We start from the raw sequence: 17,856 nt of genomic DNA on the forward strand, positions 1-17,856 counted from the left end.
TGAGCGTTTTACAGCGCGTTCAAACGCGCTGTAAAACGCTCAAGACATGAAATCCAATGCTTCCCTATGGGAATGGTTCACACCTGGGCGTTTTACAGCGCGTACGAACGCGCTGTAAAACGCCCGACGCTCAAACAAGTACTTGAGCTTCTTTGGGGCGTTTTGACGCGCGTTTGTGGCCATAGGACACTGCAGTCAATGACACAAACGCGCGTCAAACGCGCGTTTACTATTACAAAAAACGCGCGACAAAAACGCGCGTAAAACGCGCGTTTGAGGAACGCTCAGGTGTGAACCCAGGGTAAAACGCTCAGGTGTGAACCCAGGGTTACAGATTTGCTCACAATTTAGCCCCGCCCAAAATGCCAGAGCAGTAAACACACCCCACAAATGACCCCATTTCGGAAGGTAGACACCCCAAGGTATTCACTGAGGGGCATAGTGAGTCTGTGGGAGATTTTTTATTTTTTTGCCAGAAGTTAGCAGAATTGGAAACTTTATATATATTTTTTTTTCCTCAGAAAGTGTCATTTTCCGCTAACTTGTGAATTTTTTTTTTATCATACATGAACTCACCATGCCCCTCCGCGAATACTTTGGGATGTCTTCTTTCTAAAATTGGGTTATTTGGGGGGTATTTATACTATCCTGGCATTCTAGCACCTCAGGAAACATGACAGGTGCTCAGAAAGTCAGAGCTGCTTCAAAATGCAGAAATTCACATTTTTGCACCATAGTTTGTAAATACTATAACTTTTGCGCAAACCAATAAATATACACTTATTGGATTTTTTTTTATCAAAGACATGTAGCACAATAAATTCTGACACAAACTTGTATAGAAATGTAATTATATTTGAACAATTTTACCAGAAAAAGTTAAAAATACACTTTTTTTTTTGAAAATTGCGGTCTATTTTGATTAATAACAGAAAAACGAAAAATGTCAGCAGCAAAAACCACCAAAAGAAAGCTGTATTTGTGAGAAGAAAAGGAGGTAAAATTCATTTGGGTGTCAAGTTCCATGACCGAGCAATAAACTGTTAAAATTGTGAAGTGCCAATTTGTAAAAAAGGGCCTGGTCACTAGGGGGGTATAAACCTGTGGTCCTTAAGTGGTTAAATAAAAATCAAGCCTTTATTGTCACAAGTTAAACAACATATCGAAAATGTTCGATACAGACGCTCACATGTTTCGAACAATAAAATCCATGTAGTTATACCAATACGTCAGTCAACACCTCAGGTGATAATTAATTGGCTTTAACGATTAGCTCATTAGTAGCAATTTGAAAAAGTTATAACAAAAAAAGAAGAAAAGAATGAAAAAACTGGAGAAAAGAACTGCAGCACAATACAAAATCAATGAAAACATGTTAAATCTGTACGTTCATTCATTCCAATGGGGTGACTGGTATCTAAAGTCAGGATCCAGTATCCTTCTCTGAGGCCCCTTTCACACGAGTGAGTTTTCACCGTGGGTGCAATGCGTGACGTGATACCTCACGCAGCCCTGGCCCCATAGGCCTCTTTTACACGAGTGACGGATTGGGTCCGGATGCGTTCAGGGAAACTCGCACCATTTTGCAAGCAAGTTCAGTCAGTTTTGTCTGCAATTGCGTTCAGTTTTTCCGCGCCGGCGCAATGCGTTTTGATGTCTTTTTCACACGCATGATAAAAAAACCTGAAGGTTTACAAACAACATCCCTTAGCGACCATCAGTGAAAAACGCATCGCACCCGGGTGGAAAAACGGAACAACTGAACGCAATCACAGACAAAACTGACTGAACTTGCTTGCAAAATGGTGCGAGTTTCACTGAACGCACCCTGACCTAATCCGTCACGCTCGTGTGAAAGGGGCCTTAGGTTTCATTACCTTTTCCAGACCTATGACCGTCACGTTATCAGTATTCCCTTGATGTAACTGATGGAAATGGGTAGATGGCGCATATAGAGTGCAGTTAGATGGAGTAACAATATGTGTAACATGTTCAGCTATGCATTTCTTGAGAGGCCCGGTCATACAACATATGTATTGGACTCTACAAGAAACGCAAGCTATGGCATATAACATGATCAGTGCTACAATTGATAAATGAGTTCATTTTAACCTGATGTCCTGTGGAATAAAACACTATCGGATCAGTTGTGGTCATAAACTTGCATAATCCACATCTATTACATTTAAATGATCCTTCTCAACGTAACCATGTATATGATTTAGTTAGATGCCTGTTCACATTATACATACTAAGGCCTCATGCACTCGACAGTTGTTTTTCTCGGCCTCCGTTCCGTTTTTTTGCGGATAGGATGGGGACCTATTTATTTCAATGGGTCAGCAAAAAAATGCTGATAGTTCATCCGTTTGTGTTCCGTGTTTGTTGTCCGTGTTTCCCTTCAGCAAAAAAAATTGTGCATGTCCTACTTTTTTCACACTTGCAGACAAGGATAGGCATTTATTACAAGGGATCTGTGGAAAAAAACGGATCCTCCCAAAAAAACTAATGCTGCATCCATTTTTTGGGGCGGACACACAATTTGCAGACGCAAAAAACAGCTGCCGCGTGCATGAAGTCTAACTAGGGGATATCCTGTTACCAATAGTACGGGGCCTCTTTGCAACAAAACACACACCTGTGTGTAGAATCTTGTAGAGGAACTCATCTTTATACTGTATAGTACTGGTAAATACTTCTTAAAGGGGTTGTCTCATCATGGACAATGGGGGCATATCGCTGGGACCCGCACCTATATGGAGAACGGAGCCCCGCAAGGTGGTGGCTGGAGGACTCTGGTCCGGCCACCACAAAGCCGGCTTCCCATAGAAGTGAATGGAAACGTACCCCGCATGCGCGGCCCCCGCTCCCATTCATTTCTATGGGGCCGATGGAAATAGCCGAGCCAGCGCCCGGCTATTTTCGCCGGCCCCATAGAAAATGAATGGAGGGCGGCTGCGCATGCGCAGTGTGCCCTCCTTCACTTGTGGGGCTCCGTTCTTGATATAGGTGCGGGTCCCAGCACCTATAAGATAATGGGGGCATATCCTAGCGATATGCCCCCATTGTCCATGATGAGACAACCTGTTTAATAATACTAACCACCTTGTGGTATTCAATGCTATAACCAGTACTAAAAGTGACTTGACATAGAATAACAGGAATTATTGTTCATATATACAACCAGGTCGGTTATACGAGGAGCACGTCATCAATATAATGTCCGTACCATTGAATAGCCATGACAAATAGGTTATTCTCTGGAGAGAGAAAAAAAAAACTATGTTCCTACCAAAAAAACAACAAGGTTTGCTAAAGATGGGGAATAACAAGCTCCCCTTGGGACGTCCTTGTAATTGTAAAAAGAATTAATTATTATATGTGAAAACATTATAGTTGAGTAAAAAAAATAGCGACAAAAATTTACTCACGCAGAACCTCAGAGTGTAAAATACACCACTCACAAAATGTAAGAGATATTTGGCTTGTGGGTGAAATTTCAGGATGAACCTAAAATGCACTGTAACTAGGGATGAGCAAATTGACTTTGGATTAAACAGCCGAAGTCAATTCGCATAAAACTTTTATGCTCTAATACTGTACGGAGCAGGAGCGCTGTACAGGATTAGAATATATTGGCTCCGATGAGCCGAAGTTATTATTATTCACGTAATAACTTCATAAATTGATTTCTACTGTAAAAAACATTTCCCGAACTATGGTTCGGTTCCAAGGTACCACTTTGAACCGAACCCGAGTTCGGGATTTTTTTTTTACAGTACAATTTAATTTATGAGACTTCGCGAAGCAATAACTTTGGCTCATCGGAGCCAATACACTCCAATACTGTACAGCGCTCCTGCTCCGTACAGTATTAGAGCGAAGTTTTATGTGAATCAACTTCGGATGTTTCATCCAAAGTCAATTCGCTCATCCCTAAAAGGACCGCGCTGCACCCGGACAGAGATAAAAAATCCTCTTTTCCAGATCTCACAGGAATTTCTTGAATATGGGTAAGCGATCAGCTCACTTAAGTACACCTCTCCTCCAGGTAACCTTATGAGAAATCAAGGTGCCACCAATAGTGAAGTACATTCACACGAGGCTCCAACTGCAAGGTTTTTATTATACTTACAAGATGGATAAAATCACATGCGGTGTATACAAATCAATTCACCCGACCCGGGTTTCGCTTTGTGAAGCTTCGTCAGGGGTATCTACTATGCCTACCAAGAGGCGGTCTTTATATACCTGCCACTGATAGGCTACACCTTTTTAAAATCATCAAAGCTCAAAGGGCTCAATACAAACATTAAAACATCCAAAAAATACATCAAATACATTCATTATACAAATATCACATATAGACCTCCTTTGGGTCACCAAATTATTGGTTATAATGTGAATTATAAATTACCAACATATCTGAACTGCTTCAGACTGATCACATGACATTAAACATAATACCAGTAAAAAAAAAAAATATATATATATATATATATATATATAAAAAGAAAAATGGCGGCACTGGCTAAAGAAAAGAAATACGGGTGCACGTCTCCAGGGGAATAGACTTGTAGCCCCAATCAATGGATCCGGAAAAAAGAGCGGCACTCCAATGGATAAAAGCAAGTGAACCCTTTATTCACCCAAGTGGTGCAACGTTTCGGCTCCAATGAGCCTTCTACAAGCAAATTTACAACTCAAGTGATAGAAATTATATAGGGAAATCAATCAACATACAGGTCATGTGATCATATATCACCCAATGGGTGTGTTACAATTCTCAACAACAGTGTAATAAATAAATACGGAATCCCATAGTGCATAAAATGAAAAATCATGAATTAAGAAGCATGACCATGCATGCTAAATACATCAAAAAACATTATGTGCATGTCAAATATAATAAACTTGATCTAATACAGTATCTGCACTAGACATATATAAGTGTACATAATACAGGGGGAGGAGCAAGGTAGTGATGCCGCGAACATACCGAACCAGCAGGGAGGCTCATTCAATGTTGTCATCTCGGCGTTGTGAACATCCTATTGCGCAGGCGTGGCAAAGCACCAATAGCAGGCAGTTGGCTCAGAGGAGACGCAATGCATCATCAAGGCAGGCTGGCATTCAGACGTCACGTCGACGTCACTCTAGTCAGCCACAACGCCGCGCATGCCCAGTGAGAGATCTGGCTAAGAAGCGCCATCTTGGTAATTGGAAGCTGACCCTTAAGTCATCGCTCTGTGTAGCGCATCCACCCTAGAACAGATCGGGACATCCGTGGCTGGAAAAAGGGCACTAAGCTCCCATAGAAACAGGGTGCCTACATACCCAATCTGGGCAGAGATCCACCGCAACTACGGAATCCGCAGTCACTACAGGATTCATGCCAAAGGTACCAAGCCACCTTATAACCCGAGAGGGATCTCCTCATCAAGGTGCTCAGATGCCACAGAGTATAAATAAATCAATACAGTACTGAAGAGATAAATGGAGATAAATAAACATAAAGAAACAAAAGGGCTGCTATATCGAAAAAAAAAAAAAAAAAACGCGGTGCCTGTCAAGCCTGGCAAAAACAAGGATGAGCAATGCCATAAAAAAATACATAGTATAATGAAGTGGCCCCCTCCTGCGGTATACGGCGTGCACACCATCCATATATTCCTTCCCCCATCGTGTTGAGTGTGAGTGATCTAAAAAAAGGAGAAAGAAAAAATTATTAGAGCAAGAATAAATTGAGCTGTATAACTCTCTATGTGTGTACACAAATAGCGGACCAACATCCAGCAAGACATCAAGGGCAAACCAACCCTCATAGAACATCCCCAAAGTTGTATTCAACATTTAAACCCATGGGTTTCAAGATGTCCAATTTATGGATCCAGCTGAGTTCTCTCCGCTTCAGTATCCTGGACCTGTCCCCACCTCGTCTGGGTTGAGGTATATGGTCCAGGATCCAACACCTCAAATCACCTTCTTTGTGCTTGGCCTCAGTAAAGTGCTTCGATACCGGCAGATCCAGCCGTTTTTTACGTATGCTGAGACGATGATTATTGAGGCGAGTTTTAAGTTCAGTTGTCGTCTCTCCCACATAAAGCAAATTACATGGGCAGGATAGTACATAGATGACATGGTTAGAATCACAGGTCAGATGAAAAGAGATACTGTATGTTGCACCAGTGTTGGGATGTACAAAATTCCTCCCTTTCCGAATGTATTTGCAGTTGACGCAGTTAAGGCAGGGAAAACAACCCTGGCCAGACTGCGTCAACTTAGTTTGTCTCAGTGATCCCTTAGAGCAGGGGTGTCAAACTCAAATTCATCGGGGGCCGCATCAGCAGTTTGGTCACCGTCAAAGGGCCGGTTGTATCGGACTTATGGGGGGGAATCTGTGGTGACACTTATGGGGGGGATCTGTGGTGACACTTATGGGGGGGGATCTGTGGTGACACTTATGGGGGGGATCTGTGGTGACACTTATGGGGGGGATCTGTGGTGACACTTATGGGGGGGGATCTGTGGTGACACTTATGGGGGGGGGGATCTGTGGTGACACTTATGGGGGGGGATCTGTGGTGACACTTATGGGGGGGGATCTGTGGTGACACTTATGGGGGGGGATCTGTGGTGACACTTATGGGGGGATCTGTGGTGACACTTATGGGGGGGATCTGTGGTGACACTTATGGGGGGGGATCTGTGGTGACACTTATGGGGGGGGGATCTGTGGTGACACTTATGGGGGGGATCTGTGGTGACACTTATGGGGGGGATCTGTGGTGACACTTATGGGGGGGATCTGTGGTGACTGGGGGGGGATCTGTGGTGACACTTATGGGGGGGATCTGTGGTGACACTTATGGGGGGGATCTGTGGTGACACTTATGGGGGGGATCTGTGGTGACACTTATGGGGGGGATCTGTGGTGACACTTATGGGGGGGATCTGTGGGGACACTTATGGGGGGATCTGTGGGGACACTTATGGGGGGATCTGTGGGGACACTTATGAGGGGATCTGTGGTGACACTTATGGGGGGATCTGTGGTGACACTTATGGGGGGATCTGTGGTGACACTTATGGGGGGATCTGTGGTGACACTTATGGGGGGATCTGTGGTGACACTTATGGGGGGATCTGTGGTGACACTTATGGGGGGATCTGTGGTGACACTTATGGGGGGATCTGTGGTGACACTTATGGGGGGATCTGTGGTGACACTTATGGGGGGATCTGTGGTGACACTTATGGGGGGATCTGTGGGTACTTACAACTACAAGCGCTCGCCGAGACTGAGAGGAGGGAGGAGGCAGGAGGCAGGCCGGGAGGACAGGCGCTGGCAGCTTGAGTCATACGTCATGCGCCCACGCCACCTGCTTCATTCATAAAGTGGGCGGCGCAGGCGCGTGACGTATGACTCACACTGCCAGCGCCCAGCCTGCCTCCTCCCTCCTCCCTCCTCTCAGTCTCGGCGAGCGCTTGTAGTTTTATTATCACTTCCTGCAGGGGCCGCCTGCAGGAAGTGATAATAAAAGGTGAAGGCCGGCGGCCGGCGGCGGGCCACATGACAAGGTCTGGCGGGCTGGATTCGGCCCGCGGGCCTTGTGTTTGACACCCGTGCCTTAGAGCCAATGTCGGCTTTTACCAACTGGTCCCGCAGGTTTCTGGATCTGCGGTAAGAAGATAGAGGTGGACTTGACAACTCGGGAATATCTTTGAAACACGTATTAAGCAGACCCCAATATTTGTTGAGGATCCTATTGTTGTTGTGGACAGTTCTCCGCTTCGTCAACAATTCGGTCCTATCCAGAGTGCGAACCCTGTGCATGTGTTCCCTCAATAATCGTTTGGGGTAACCCCTCCCTTGGAACTTAGTGGCCATGGAGTCTAGGGTCGCGTCTAATTTGGCCTCATCCGACACAATGCATCTGACCCGGAGAAATTGGGAGAAAGGCAATGATTGAATCATTCTCCTGGGATAGGAGCTATTATAACGCAGAAAGGTGTTGGTATCGGTGGGTTTTGTGAATAATTCAGTATGGAGCCTGCCCTCATTATACATAACTCGGGTGTCCAGAAACTGGATCTCAGTTCTGGAATAAATGAGGGTGAATTGTAGGTTCGGATCATGGCTATTCAAAAAGCCGTGGAAATCCACCAAGTCGGTCTCTGAACCTGTCCATATAAGGAAGATGTCGTCAATGTATCGCCACCACCTCAGCACATGGCTGAAGTGGTAGGACAGATAGACGACATCTTCCTCATAGCACCGCATGAAAATATTTGCATAGGTGGGGGCCACGTGAGACCCCATGGCCACACCACGCTCTTGCAGATAAAAAACATCTCTGAAAAGAAAGTAATTATATTGTAACACAATCCTGAGCAAATCAATTATAAATTCAGCGGCCTGAGGAGTATGGGTAGATGTCATCAGCATCTGCTCAACTGCCCTGATACCCCTTTCATGTACAATAGATGTGTATAATGAAATCACATCAAAGGATGCAAGTACAACCGAAGAGACCTGTGTCAAATCAACATCCTGAAGTTTGACTAAAAAGACTGATGTATCTTGTATATACGAAGATCCCCCAGTGGAAAAATCTCGTAAGACTTTATCTAAAAAGATAGCTATGCTGCTGAAGATGGAGTCTGAGCCCGAGACAATGGGTCGTCCCGGAGGGTCGGTGAGGGTCTTGTGGATCTTGGGCAGCACATAAATCACCGGAGTGACCGGATGTGCTACCTCAAGAAATTCACAAAGACCCCCATCGATAATACCAGCGGTCATAGCCTCCCTGAGGCATCTGCAGATGATGTCAGCTATCATAAATTTAGGGTCAGAATCCAAAATCCTGTAAACCTGAGGGTCACCTAGTTGCCGCATAATTTCCTGTACATATTTGGTGGTATCCATAACCACGACCGCACCCCCCTTATCTGCTGGTTTCAGAGTGAGGGTGGGGTCGGATCTAAGGGACTCCAAAGCTTCAATCTCAGTGGTGGTCAGATTGGGGTGTCTGAAGTCACAGTCTCCCTGGAAGGAGGATCGGAGCTCAGAAATCCCCTGTCTGACAGCACTGATATAGGCTTCAACTGAGGGTTCATTAACCATTGTAGTGTCCCACTAGGTATGGGTGGGCACTACACAAGGGTCAATTGGTGTGCGCGTTACTCCTACTCACAAGGAACAGAAATGTCATATTTAATTCTGCATTTAATGTATGTTTTAATGTGTTGTTACATGCAATGTACCCCTGTATGATGCAACAGCAGGCCTAGTTGGGTGTAGTTAGACATCCCAGACACTAGAGGGAGATAGGGAGCCCCTAGTATAAATGTCCAGGCCCAGACAGGGAGAGTTAGTGCAGAGTCAGGAGTCTGAGAAGACAGAGGTTAAGAAGCCTGCTCCTGACATGCAGCTGGATAGCCCTGGCTGCTAGTGATGTCCAGGAGGCTGTTGAGAAGCTCCAGCCTGCCTGAGAACAAGAGAGCCTAAGTTAGCTCTGAAGAGATACCCCAGTTGTAGTGATGGGAAGTTCGGATCTTTCAAATGAATCGGATCTTTCAAATGAACCGATTCATGAATCGGATCTTCGGTTCACTTCCTGAGCCGGCAGAAGCAAGTGAACTGAAGATCAATGCGCATGCTCAGCTCATCGAATCTTCGGTTCACTTGCTGAGTCGGCTCTCAAGTGAACCGAAGGTCAGGAGGGACTGGCTTGTGGCAAACACAGCTCTGCTGCAGTGGAGCAGACTGTGATAATTGAGAGTTTTAGTTAAAAGAATTGTCACCGAGTCCCTACCAGACTTCCTGCTCTGCTACAGCATGTAGCAGAGCTGTGTGTGTACAGGGTGCATGTAGCAGTGTACCATGATGCTACACTGCTGCATGTACCCTGTACACACACAGCTCTGCTACATGCTAGATTAATGCCCCCCTTCCCCCCCGGACGGACTTACAGGGAGCCGCAGAGCAGGGAGCCTGGCAGGGACTCGGTGACTCACGGTTCTTTTAACTCAAAAGAATCGAATGAGTCTCTGACTCATTCGATTCTTTTAACTAATAGACTCAGACGATTCTCTGAGTCCCTGCGACTCCCCCTGTGCTGGTAGCCTCTGATTGGTTGGAGGCCGGGGAGGGGGCGGGGCTAGCGTCCACTGGCTGCCTCTGATTGGTTGGAGGGCGGGGCTATTACACTGGCTGCTGCTGCCTGTATGTTGATCTGACTGAGCCGTTTCATTCGGATCGGCTCAGTCAGAGGAACCGACTCTTCCGGATCAGTGAACTGAATCGGTTCAAAAGAACGATTCGTTCATGATCCGGACATCACTACCCAGTTGCAGGATTCAACCTCCTGGGAGAAACCTACAGTTATCCACCTGATAGGAGGAGGCGACCCAGGGTAAGCAAAGTGACCCTGATGGGCAGAGGATTTTAGGAATCATAGCAAGGAGTATAATACCTGAGGAAGGAAGTAACCAAGGATTTAAGCCACCCATTTAGGCATCCGGGCCTTGAGAGATATAAAGCCAGAGCAGGAGTTGTATAAAGGACAGTGTACATTGATTCTGGGAAAGGTACAACCTGCTGCTGAGTGCTTGTGAAGTTACCCTCTGCGTATCTTGCATGACTATTGCCTGCCATATTGTGAATAAGCCCCTTTGTGGAACTGTAATCTAAAGACTGTGCTACACCTGCTGTACAAAGTTGGATTGTTCAGTAAAGTTACGTTTTGGTTCACTATATACTTGTGTACCTTCATCATTCCAACCACCAACCGGCGTGCCACCGTCCAAAGGCACTGGCGTCACGAATACCACAGGGACCTTGCCCCAGGCACACAAAATACCTGTAACATCCAGGGCACCTCAACTACCATCAGGCCTGGTCCCTATCTACAGAGCGTGCCCCAGAGGAACTGTGTCTACCTCTCCTTCACTGCCACGCGCCTGCCCAGGGTTCTTCAAATATAGTGAGTACCCTCGATTGCCCATAACTGTGACCTCACTTCGTCATACCCTGCAGGTCTGGCGTGTTGCACCATGGGTACAAAATTGCTCTTTTGCAGTAGGTTGAGAGATCCCAGAGTGAAATCACTCGTCTGGGGTCTCGCAACAATGCTCTTCTTGTGAAACCATATTTTCAGCTTAATACGGCGAAAAAAAGAAAATAAACTGGACTCTAATTCAAACAAATTCACTGGTGCACTGGGGCAAAATGAGAACCCCTTGGAAAGAACACTCACTTGAGCTGGAGTCAATTCTTTGGAGGACAAGTTGACAACAGTCACTTCTTCCTTCCTGCAGTTATCTTAGTTGCCATTGACCGGGTCTGATTGCTGCGTACTCTGCTTGGCCCTCCTGTGTCCGTGACCACCTCTCCTGATGCGTCACCGCGTCTCTCCGGCCTCTGTGGACCCTGGTCTAAAAAAGACTGCTCAACAGTGGGGGATGCCTGGGCCGTCTTCCTCCGTCTTCTGTTGTCCCTTTGTTGCGTGTTGTACTGTCTGTCGGTCTGCCAATTGTAGATATTACCCTTTTTGTAATCGTCTGTATCCCTGCACCATTTAACTCTTTTATTCTCCTCTGATTCTGATTGAAAATGCTTTATCTGAGAGGACAAGTCCTCCATGTTCTTGGTATAGTCCTCAGAGGGTAAAAGAGACTGCAAACTGGCTTCAATGTCACCTATTTCACACTGAAGGATAGACAATTCCTGTTGCAGATACTCAATATTGAGCAAGATAAAGTCCAGGGAATATTGGTTGGACAGAGCCTCAAACTTCTTGCAAAACATGGTATTGCCCAAAAAAAGGTTAGGTCGAATATTAGATCGCATCCCTCTAGGAATCTTCTCTGTCCTGTGATACTCGCCAAGTGTCATCATATGTAGACGAAGAGACAATACACGTTTGGAGAGATTTTCATACTTGCGTTTTAGTTCCTTGGTAGAGGGGGTGTTCAAGAAGGTGGCATCTCCCCCTATGTCACGTAGAATGCGTTCCGCGTCTTCTGTTGTGTACATACAACCACCGGATGAATCGGGTTCGGATGTAGACATGGTAGAAACAATAAGCTGCAAAAAAGCAAAAAGTACAAAAAGTTGCGCCGTGCTCTGCCAATAAGCCAATTGTATATAAAGAAAAATGGCGGCACTGGCTAAAGAAAAGAAATACGGGTGCACGTCTCCAGGGGAATAGACTTGTAGCCCCAATCAATGGATCCGGAAAAAAGAGCGGCACTCCAATGGATAAAAGCAAGTGAACACTTTATTCACCCAAGTGGTGCAACGTTTCGGCTCCAATGAGCCTTCTACAAGCAAATTTACAACTCAAGAGTAAGGGCGGTCCCATGACACCTGGGGGGCGTCCCTATGACGTGTCATTTTGTTATAGGCTGGGAAGAACCACGTGTCTCCTGACATCTTCACTGGTGGGACTATACTATGTGAGACCTCTGGGTTAGTGATGCATGGAGGAGGGCGGTATCAGGTATGACTGATCAGGGGTTATGATTGACTAAGGGGGTGGTGACGTTTCGGCTGTCCGTGAATGAGGGCTTAGCCCCTAAGGTTTATTGAATAAGGCAATATGCTTCCGTAATAGGTGGATAGTAGCGATTAGGAGAAGGCTATACAAATAGGATATAACTAATCCAGACATGGGTATGTGGGATTCTGTCCATTAACCCTGGGAGTGCCGCATGCACAGAGATGTGTATGTGGTTACTTTGTCCATTAACCCTGGGAGTGCCATGTCTATTAACCCTGGGAGTGCCGCATGCACAGAGATGTGTATGTGGTTACTTTGTCCATTAACCCTGGGAGTGCCATGTCTATTAACCCTGGGAGTGCCGCATGCACAGAGATGTGTATGTGGGTTCTTTGTCCATTAACCCTGGGAGTGCCATGGCTGAGTTTGTTAACATCAAGTTACCCAGCTATTCTGTGTGAGCGTATGTATTTCTTTGCTATTCATAGGAATGCTGGTTTTAAACTGGTTTAGATTTATTTGTCTCTGTGTTAAACATGCGATCATGTATAGTGTTTTGATACTATATATTTTTTTTTTTTTTACTGGTATTATGTTTAATGTCATGTGATCAGTCTGAAGCAGTTCAGATATGTTGGTAATTTATAATTCACATTATAACCAATAATTTGGTGACCCAAAGGAGGTCTATATGTGATATTTGTATAATGAATGTATTTGATGTCTTTTTTGGATGTTTTAATGTTTGTATTGAGCCCTTTGAGCTTTGATGATTTTAAAAAGGTGTAGCCTATCAGTGGCAGGTATATAAAGACCGCCTCTTGGTAGGCATAGTAGATACCCCTGAAGAAGCTTCACAAAGCGAAACCCGGGTCGGGTGAATTGATTTGTATACACCGCATGTGATTTTATCCTTCTTGTAAGTATAATAAAAACCTTGCAGTTGGAGCCTCGTGTGAATGTACTTCACTATTGGTGGCACCTTGATTTCTCATAAGGTTACCTGGAGGAGAGGTGTACTTAAGTGAGCTGATCGCTTACCCATATTCAAGAAATTCCTGTGAGATCTGGAAAAGAGGATTTTTTATCTCTGTCCGGGTGCAGCGTGGTCCTTTTAAAGAAAACGTGTCTATAGATGTGAACATTGCCCACTTCACTACTGGAATTCGCGACGCACCGAAAGAAAGGCAACGTACCTAAGGCTATTTTATATATTTCATATATATTTTATTCGCTCATCCCTAACTCTAACCTTTATAGGTAAGCTTAATGTGACCTTCTCTAAACTTTTGAATGCTCATGTCCAAATGTTCAATGTTTCAGTACTTTTTGCACAACTTGCTGTTCTCTAACAAGGAGCTTAACGGCAAAATTCACAACAGCTGTTTGATCCATGAATTGCCAAATAAATGTTCTGGTTCAATTAGAATTGGTATTTAAACAGTCCTCCTCATCATTCTGTTCACATTTTGACATCATGAGACCAAGACGACACCTAATAATTGATCAACAGTATCTAGCCATTGCGAGGCTTCAAGCAGAATGTTCTCAGATGGAAGTGGTAACTGAGCTTAGAGTGTCACACAGTGTCATCAGCAGAGATACAGAGAGACTGGAGGAGTCACAGAAAGGCATATAAGTGGACGTCCTATGGCCACATCCCACACGGATGAATGCTTTAATGCACTGCGGAACCGGATGTTGAATGCCACACAACTCCAGACATATGTAAGGATGGTGAGAGGTACCCAAGTGTCATATCAGACCATTCTAAACTATTTACATCAACGTGGTTTGCGTGCTAGACTACCTGCAAGGCTTTATCGTCTTGCATTGGCCAGGGAGCATCTACACTGGATGAGAGACCAGTTGTCCTCAGTGCTCTACACTGAGAACCGATTCATGATGAGCAGAAATGATGGCCGCCAACAATGTTGGAGACGTCAAGGAGAGTGCGATGCATCAGCCACTGTTTGCCTTTTAGTGGTGGTAATGTTACAGTGTGGGCACGGGTGTCTAGTCAATAAAGAACTGTCCTACACTTTGTAAAATGGTACAGTGACAAGCCCATATGACTTGAATAACATCATTAATCCAGTCATTGTGCCTCTGCATGAACAACACAGGCCTAATTTAATCTTCGTGGACGACAATGCGCCAGCTCATCGAGGTCACATCATTAGGGAACGGCTGCTGGAGACTGGGGTACTTCAAATGGAGTGGCCTGCACTTTCTCCAGATCTGAATCCCATTGAAAACCTATGGGATCTGCTGAGTCTCCGTGTAGAGGCTCGTAACTCTGTAACCCAGAACCTCAATGACCTGAGGGGGCGCCCCTAAGGCCTCTTGCACACGAACGTGTGCGCCCCGTGGCTGTGCTGCCTGTGGGGCAGCCGCAGTGGATCGCGGACCCATTCACTTAATTGGGTCCGCAATCCGGATGTTCCACAAAAAGATAGGACATGTTCTATCTTTTTGCGGAATGGAAGTACGGGACGAAACCCCACGGAAGTACTCCGTTGTGCTTCCGTAGGGTTCCGTTCCGTGCTTCCGTTCCGCACCATTCCCCATCTGTGGATTTGCGGACCCATTGAAGTGAATGGGTCCGCATCCGTGATGCGGAATGCACACGGAACGGTGCCCGTGTATTGCAGATCCATAAATGTGGTCTGCAATACGGCCATGGGGCGTTCGTGTGCAATAAGCCTAAAGAAGAGTGGGATGCCATGCCTCAGTAGACAAAGTCGACTTGTGAACAGTATGAGACGTCGTTGTCAAGCTGTAATTGATGCTCAAGGCCACATGACAAGTTATTGAGACGTTAACATTTTTGTGGGGGTACACCCACCACTGGTGTTGGCTTTTGTTTCAATAAATTGTTTGAGATGAGGAAATCACCATTGCATGCTTCTACTTAAATGCCCTACTTTCATGATATTATATCACTGTAATGTGAACCTTTTACGTTTTCCATACATTTCACCTGAAAGCCAGTTATCCCTAACTTTTTGAGAGTAGTGTATATCTGCTGAGCATATCTCTGAGAGCAACTAAGCCCAGCTCATGGGGAATAGCAATATACAGCGAAGTGATGCCACAAGTAAGCCATATATTTGAAGGTTGCCATTGAAACTTATTGAAAGCTAGTAAAACATCTCAAGAGTCCTTAACAAAACTTTGCATTTTAATAACAATAGGCTGGAGGTGTTTGTTGAGCCAAATGCCCAACCTTTCTTTTCTTTTCTCTCCCTCGCTGTTTGGACATTTGCTATCTCCTCTGATGACCTGGGATCCTGCTTGGTCTGGTTTTGGTGAGCTGACTTTTTTCTTGTTTCTATACAACAATATCTGTGCCAATCTTGATATTTCCTGCTCTGCCAAGGATGTGCCCAATATATGATAATAACAATATAATAATAATCTTTATTTATATATCCTCAACATATTCTGCAGCGTTTACATTTAGGAGGTTGAAGTACAGAGTCATAAATAACATAGTATTAAACAGTTCACCATTTAAAACAAGAGGAATGAGGGTCCTGATCACAAGAGCTTACAATCTATGAGGAGATAGGGGTGACACAGAAGATAACAACTGCTTGTTTTGTACAATGCTCCGGGCTTCTTAAAGGGGTTATCCCACGAATAATGTAAAGTAATGAAAATCAGGCATCATATAGTAAATGACAATCTATTTCTAATAAAGTTACAACCAGCCCGGTAACTCACATGGGTCCAGAGATCTCCCCATTCCTAGCTTTGCTACATTTATATCAAGCTGACAGCTCAAGGGGAGTGACTTTTCTGCTGCAGCTCAGGAGGCGTGTCTGAGCTCTCCCTATCACAGCTCAGGAGGCGTGTCTGAGCTCTCCCTATCACAGCTCAGGAGGCATGTCTGAGCTCTCCCTATCAAAGCTCAGGAGGTGTATCTGAGCTCTCCCTATCACAGCTCAGGAGGCGTGTCTGAGCTCTCCCTATCACAGCTCAGGAGGCGTGTCTGAGCTCTCCCTATCACAGCTCAGGAGGCGTGTCTGAGCTCTCCCTATCACAGCTCAGGAGGCGTGTCTGAGCTCTCCCTATCACAGCTCAGGAGGTGTGTCTTGGCTCTCCCTATCACAGCTCAGGAGGCGTGTCTGAGCTCTCCCTATCAAAGCTCAGGAGGCGTGTCTGAGCTCTCCCTATCACAGCTCAGGAGGTGTGTCTGAGCTCTCCCTATCAAAGCTCAAGAGGCGTATCTGAGCTCTCCCTATCACAGCTCAGGAGGCAGTTGAAGGATGAAACTGAGCATGTGCGGCCTTCTTAATGAGCAGGACAAAGAAATAAGAAATTAAGTGGCGCTATATAGATACATTTTATTGAATAACTCAGTGGCCATACTAAATTTTTAATTACATGCAATTACAAATGTATTCAGATCCAGGTGCTGGTTTGAAAACTGTACAATATTTTTCATGGGACAACCCCTTTAACACAATGGGGTAGTAGATATAAGGCTGCATGAGCCAGTCACCAGCCGATAGTACTTCTGACTGATGTAAGGCTTCTGAGAGCATGGGGTGTGGTGGATACTGATGGATCAGGTTAAGAAGACTACTGAAGGAGGGGGGGATGAATGTAAGACCTTTAGATCAGGGGATGTGGTAGGCTAACCTATAAAGATGTGTTTTTATGGAGCCACTAAAACTGTGGATCTTATAAATTAGCCTAATTGCTTGCGATAAGAAATTCCAGAGAACTGGTACAGCTCGAGAGGTCAGTAGTGCATGTGGTAGGACGAGTAGAAGAGAGGAGCCGGAGACTTCTTCTTTTGTGACTGGGTCAAATGTGGAGAGAAAGCCATAGGAGATGCGGGGGAAGGTGATCAATGACACTTAGAGTCTGGGAGCTGATTTCCTGTTGGATATTTTCAATTTACTCTTTGAAGTAGGTGGCCAGATCTCTAGCAAGGAGGTCTCTACAAGTCATCTTCATTTTTGGACTGAGGTGAAAAGTACCTGGGTTGTCTTCGTCTTTGTTTTTTTGTTTTTTGAGTGTGGTGGGCGCTATTTCATCCAGTTCTGGATAGGAGAGGGAGGAGGTTGGGGACAGAGTCTGTAAGTTTCTTAGTGTCAATGACATGTAGATACCTGAATGTGTGATAAGTAGGAGTGTGCTGAGATGGATGAGGACTTATGACAGTGAAGGAGAGAAGTTCGTGGTCAGAGTGTGGGAGAGGAGAGTTGGTAAAGTTCGAAACTGACCAAAAATAGAAAACCACACATAAATTCTGAATACATGCTTTATTTTATTTTAAAAGGTATTTCACAACTTGATAAAGTATTGCATATATTGCAGTAAAGATCCAAACCCC

This window comes from Bufo gargarizans, chromosome 1 (assembly GCF_014858855.1).
Source record: "Bufo gargarizans isolate SCDJY-AF-19 chromosome 1, ASM1485885v1, whole genome shotgun sequence".
In the NCBI taxonomy this organism is placed as follows: Eukaryota; Metazoa; Chordata; class Amphibia; order Anura; family Bufonidae; genus Bufo; species Bufo gargarizans.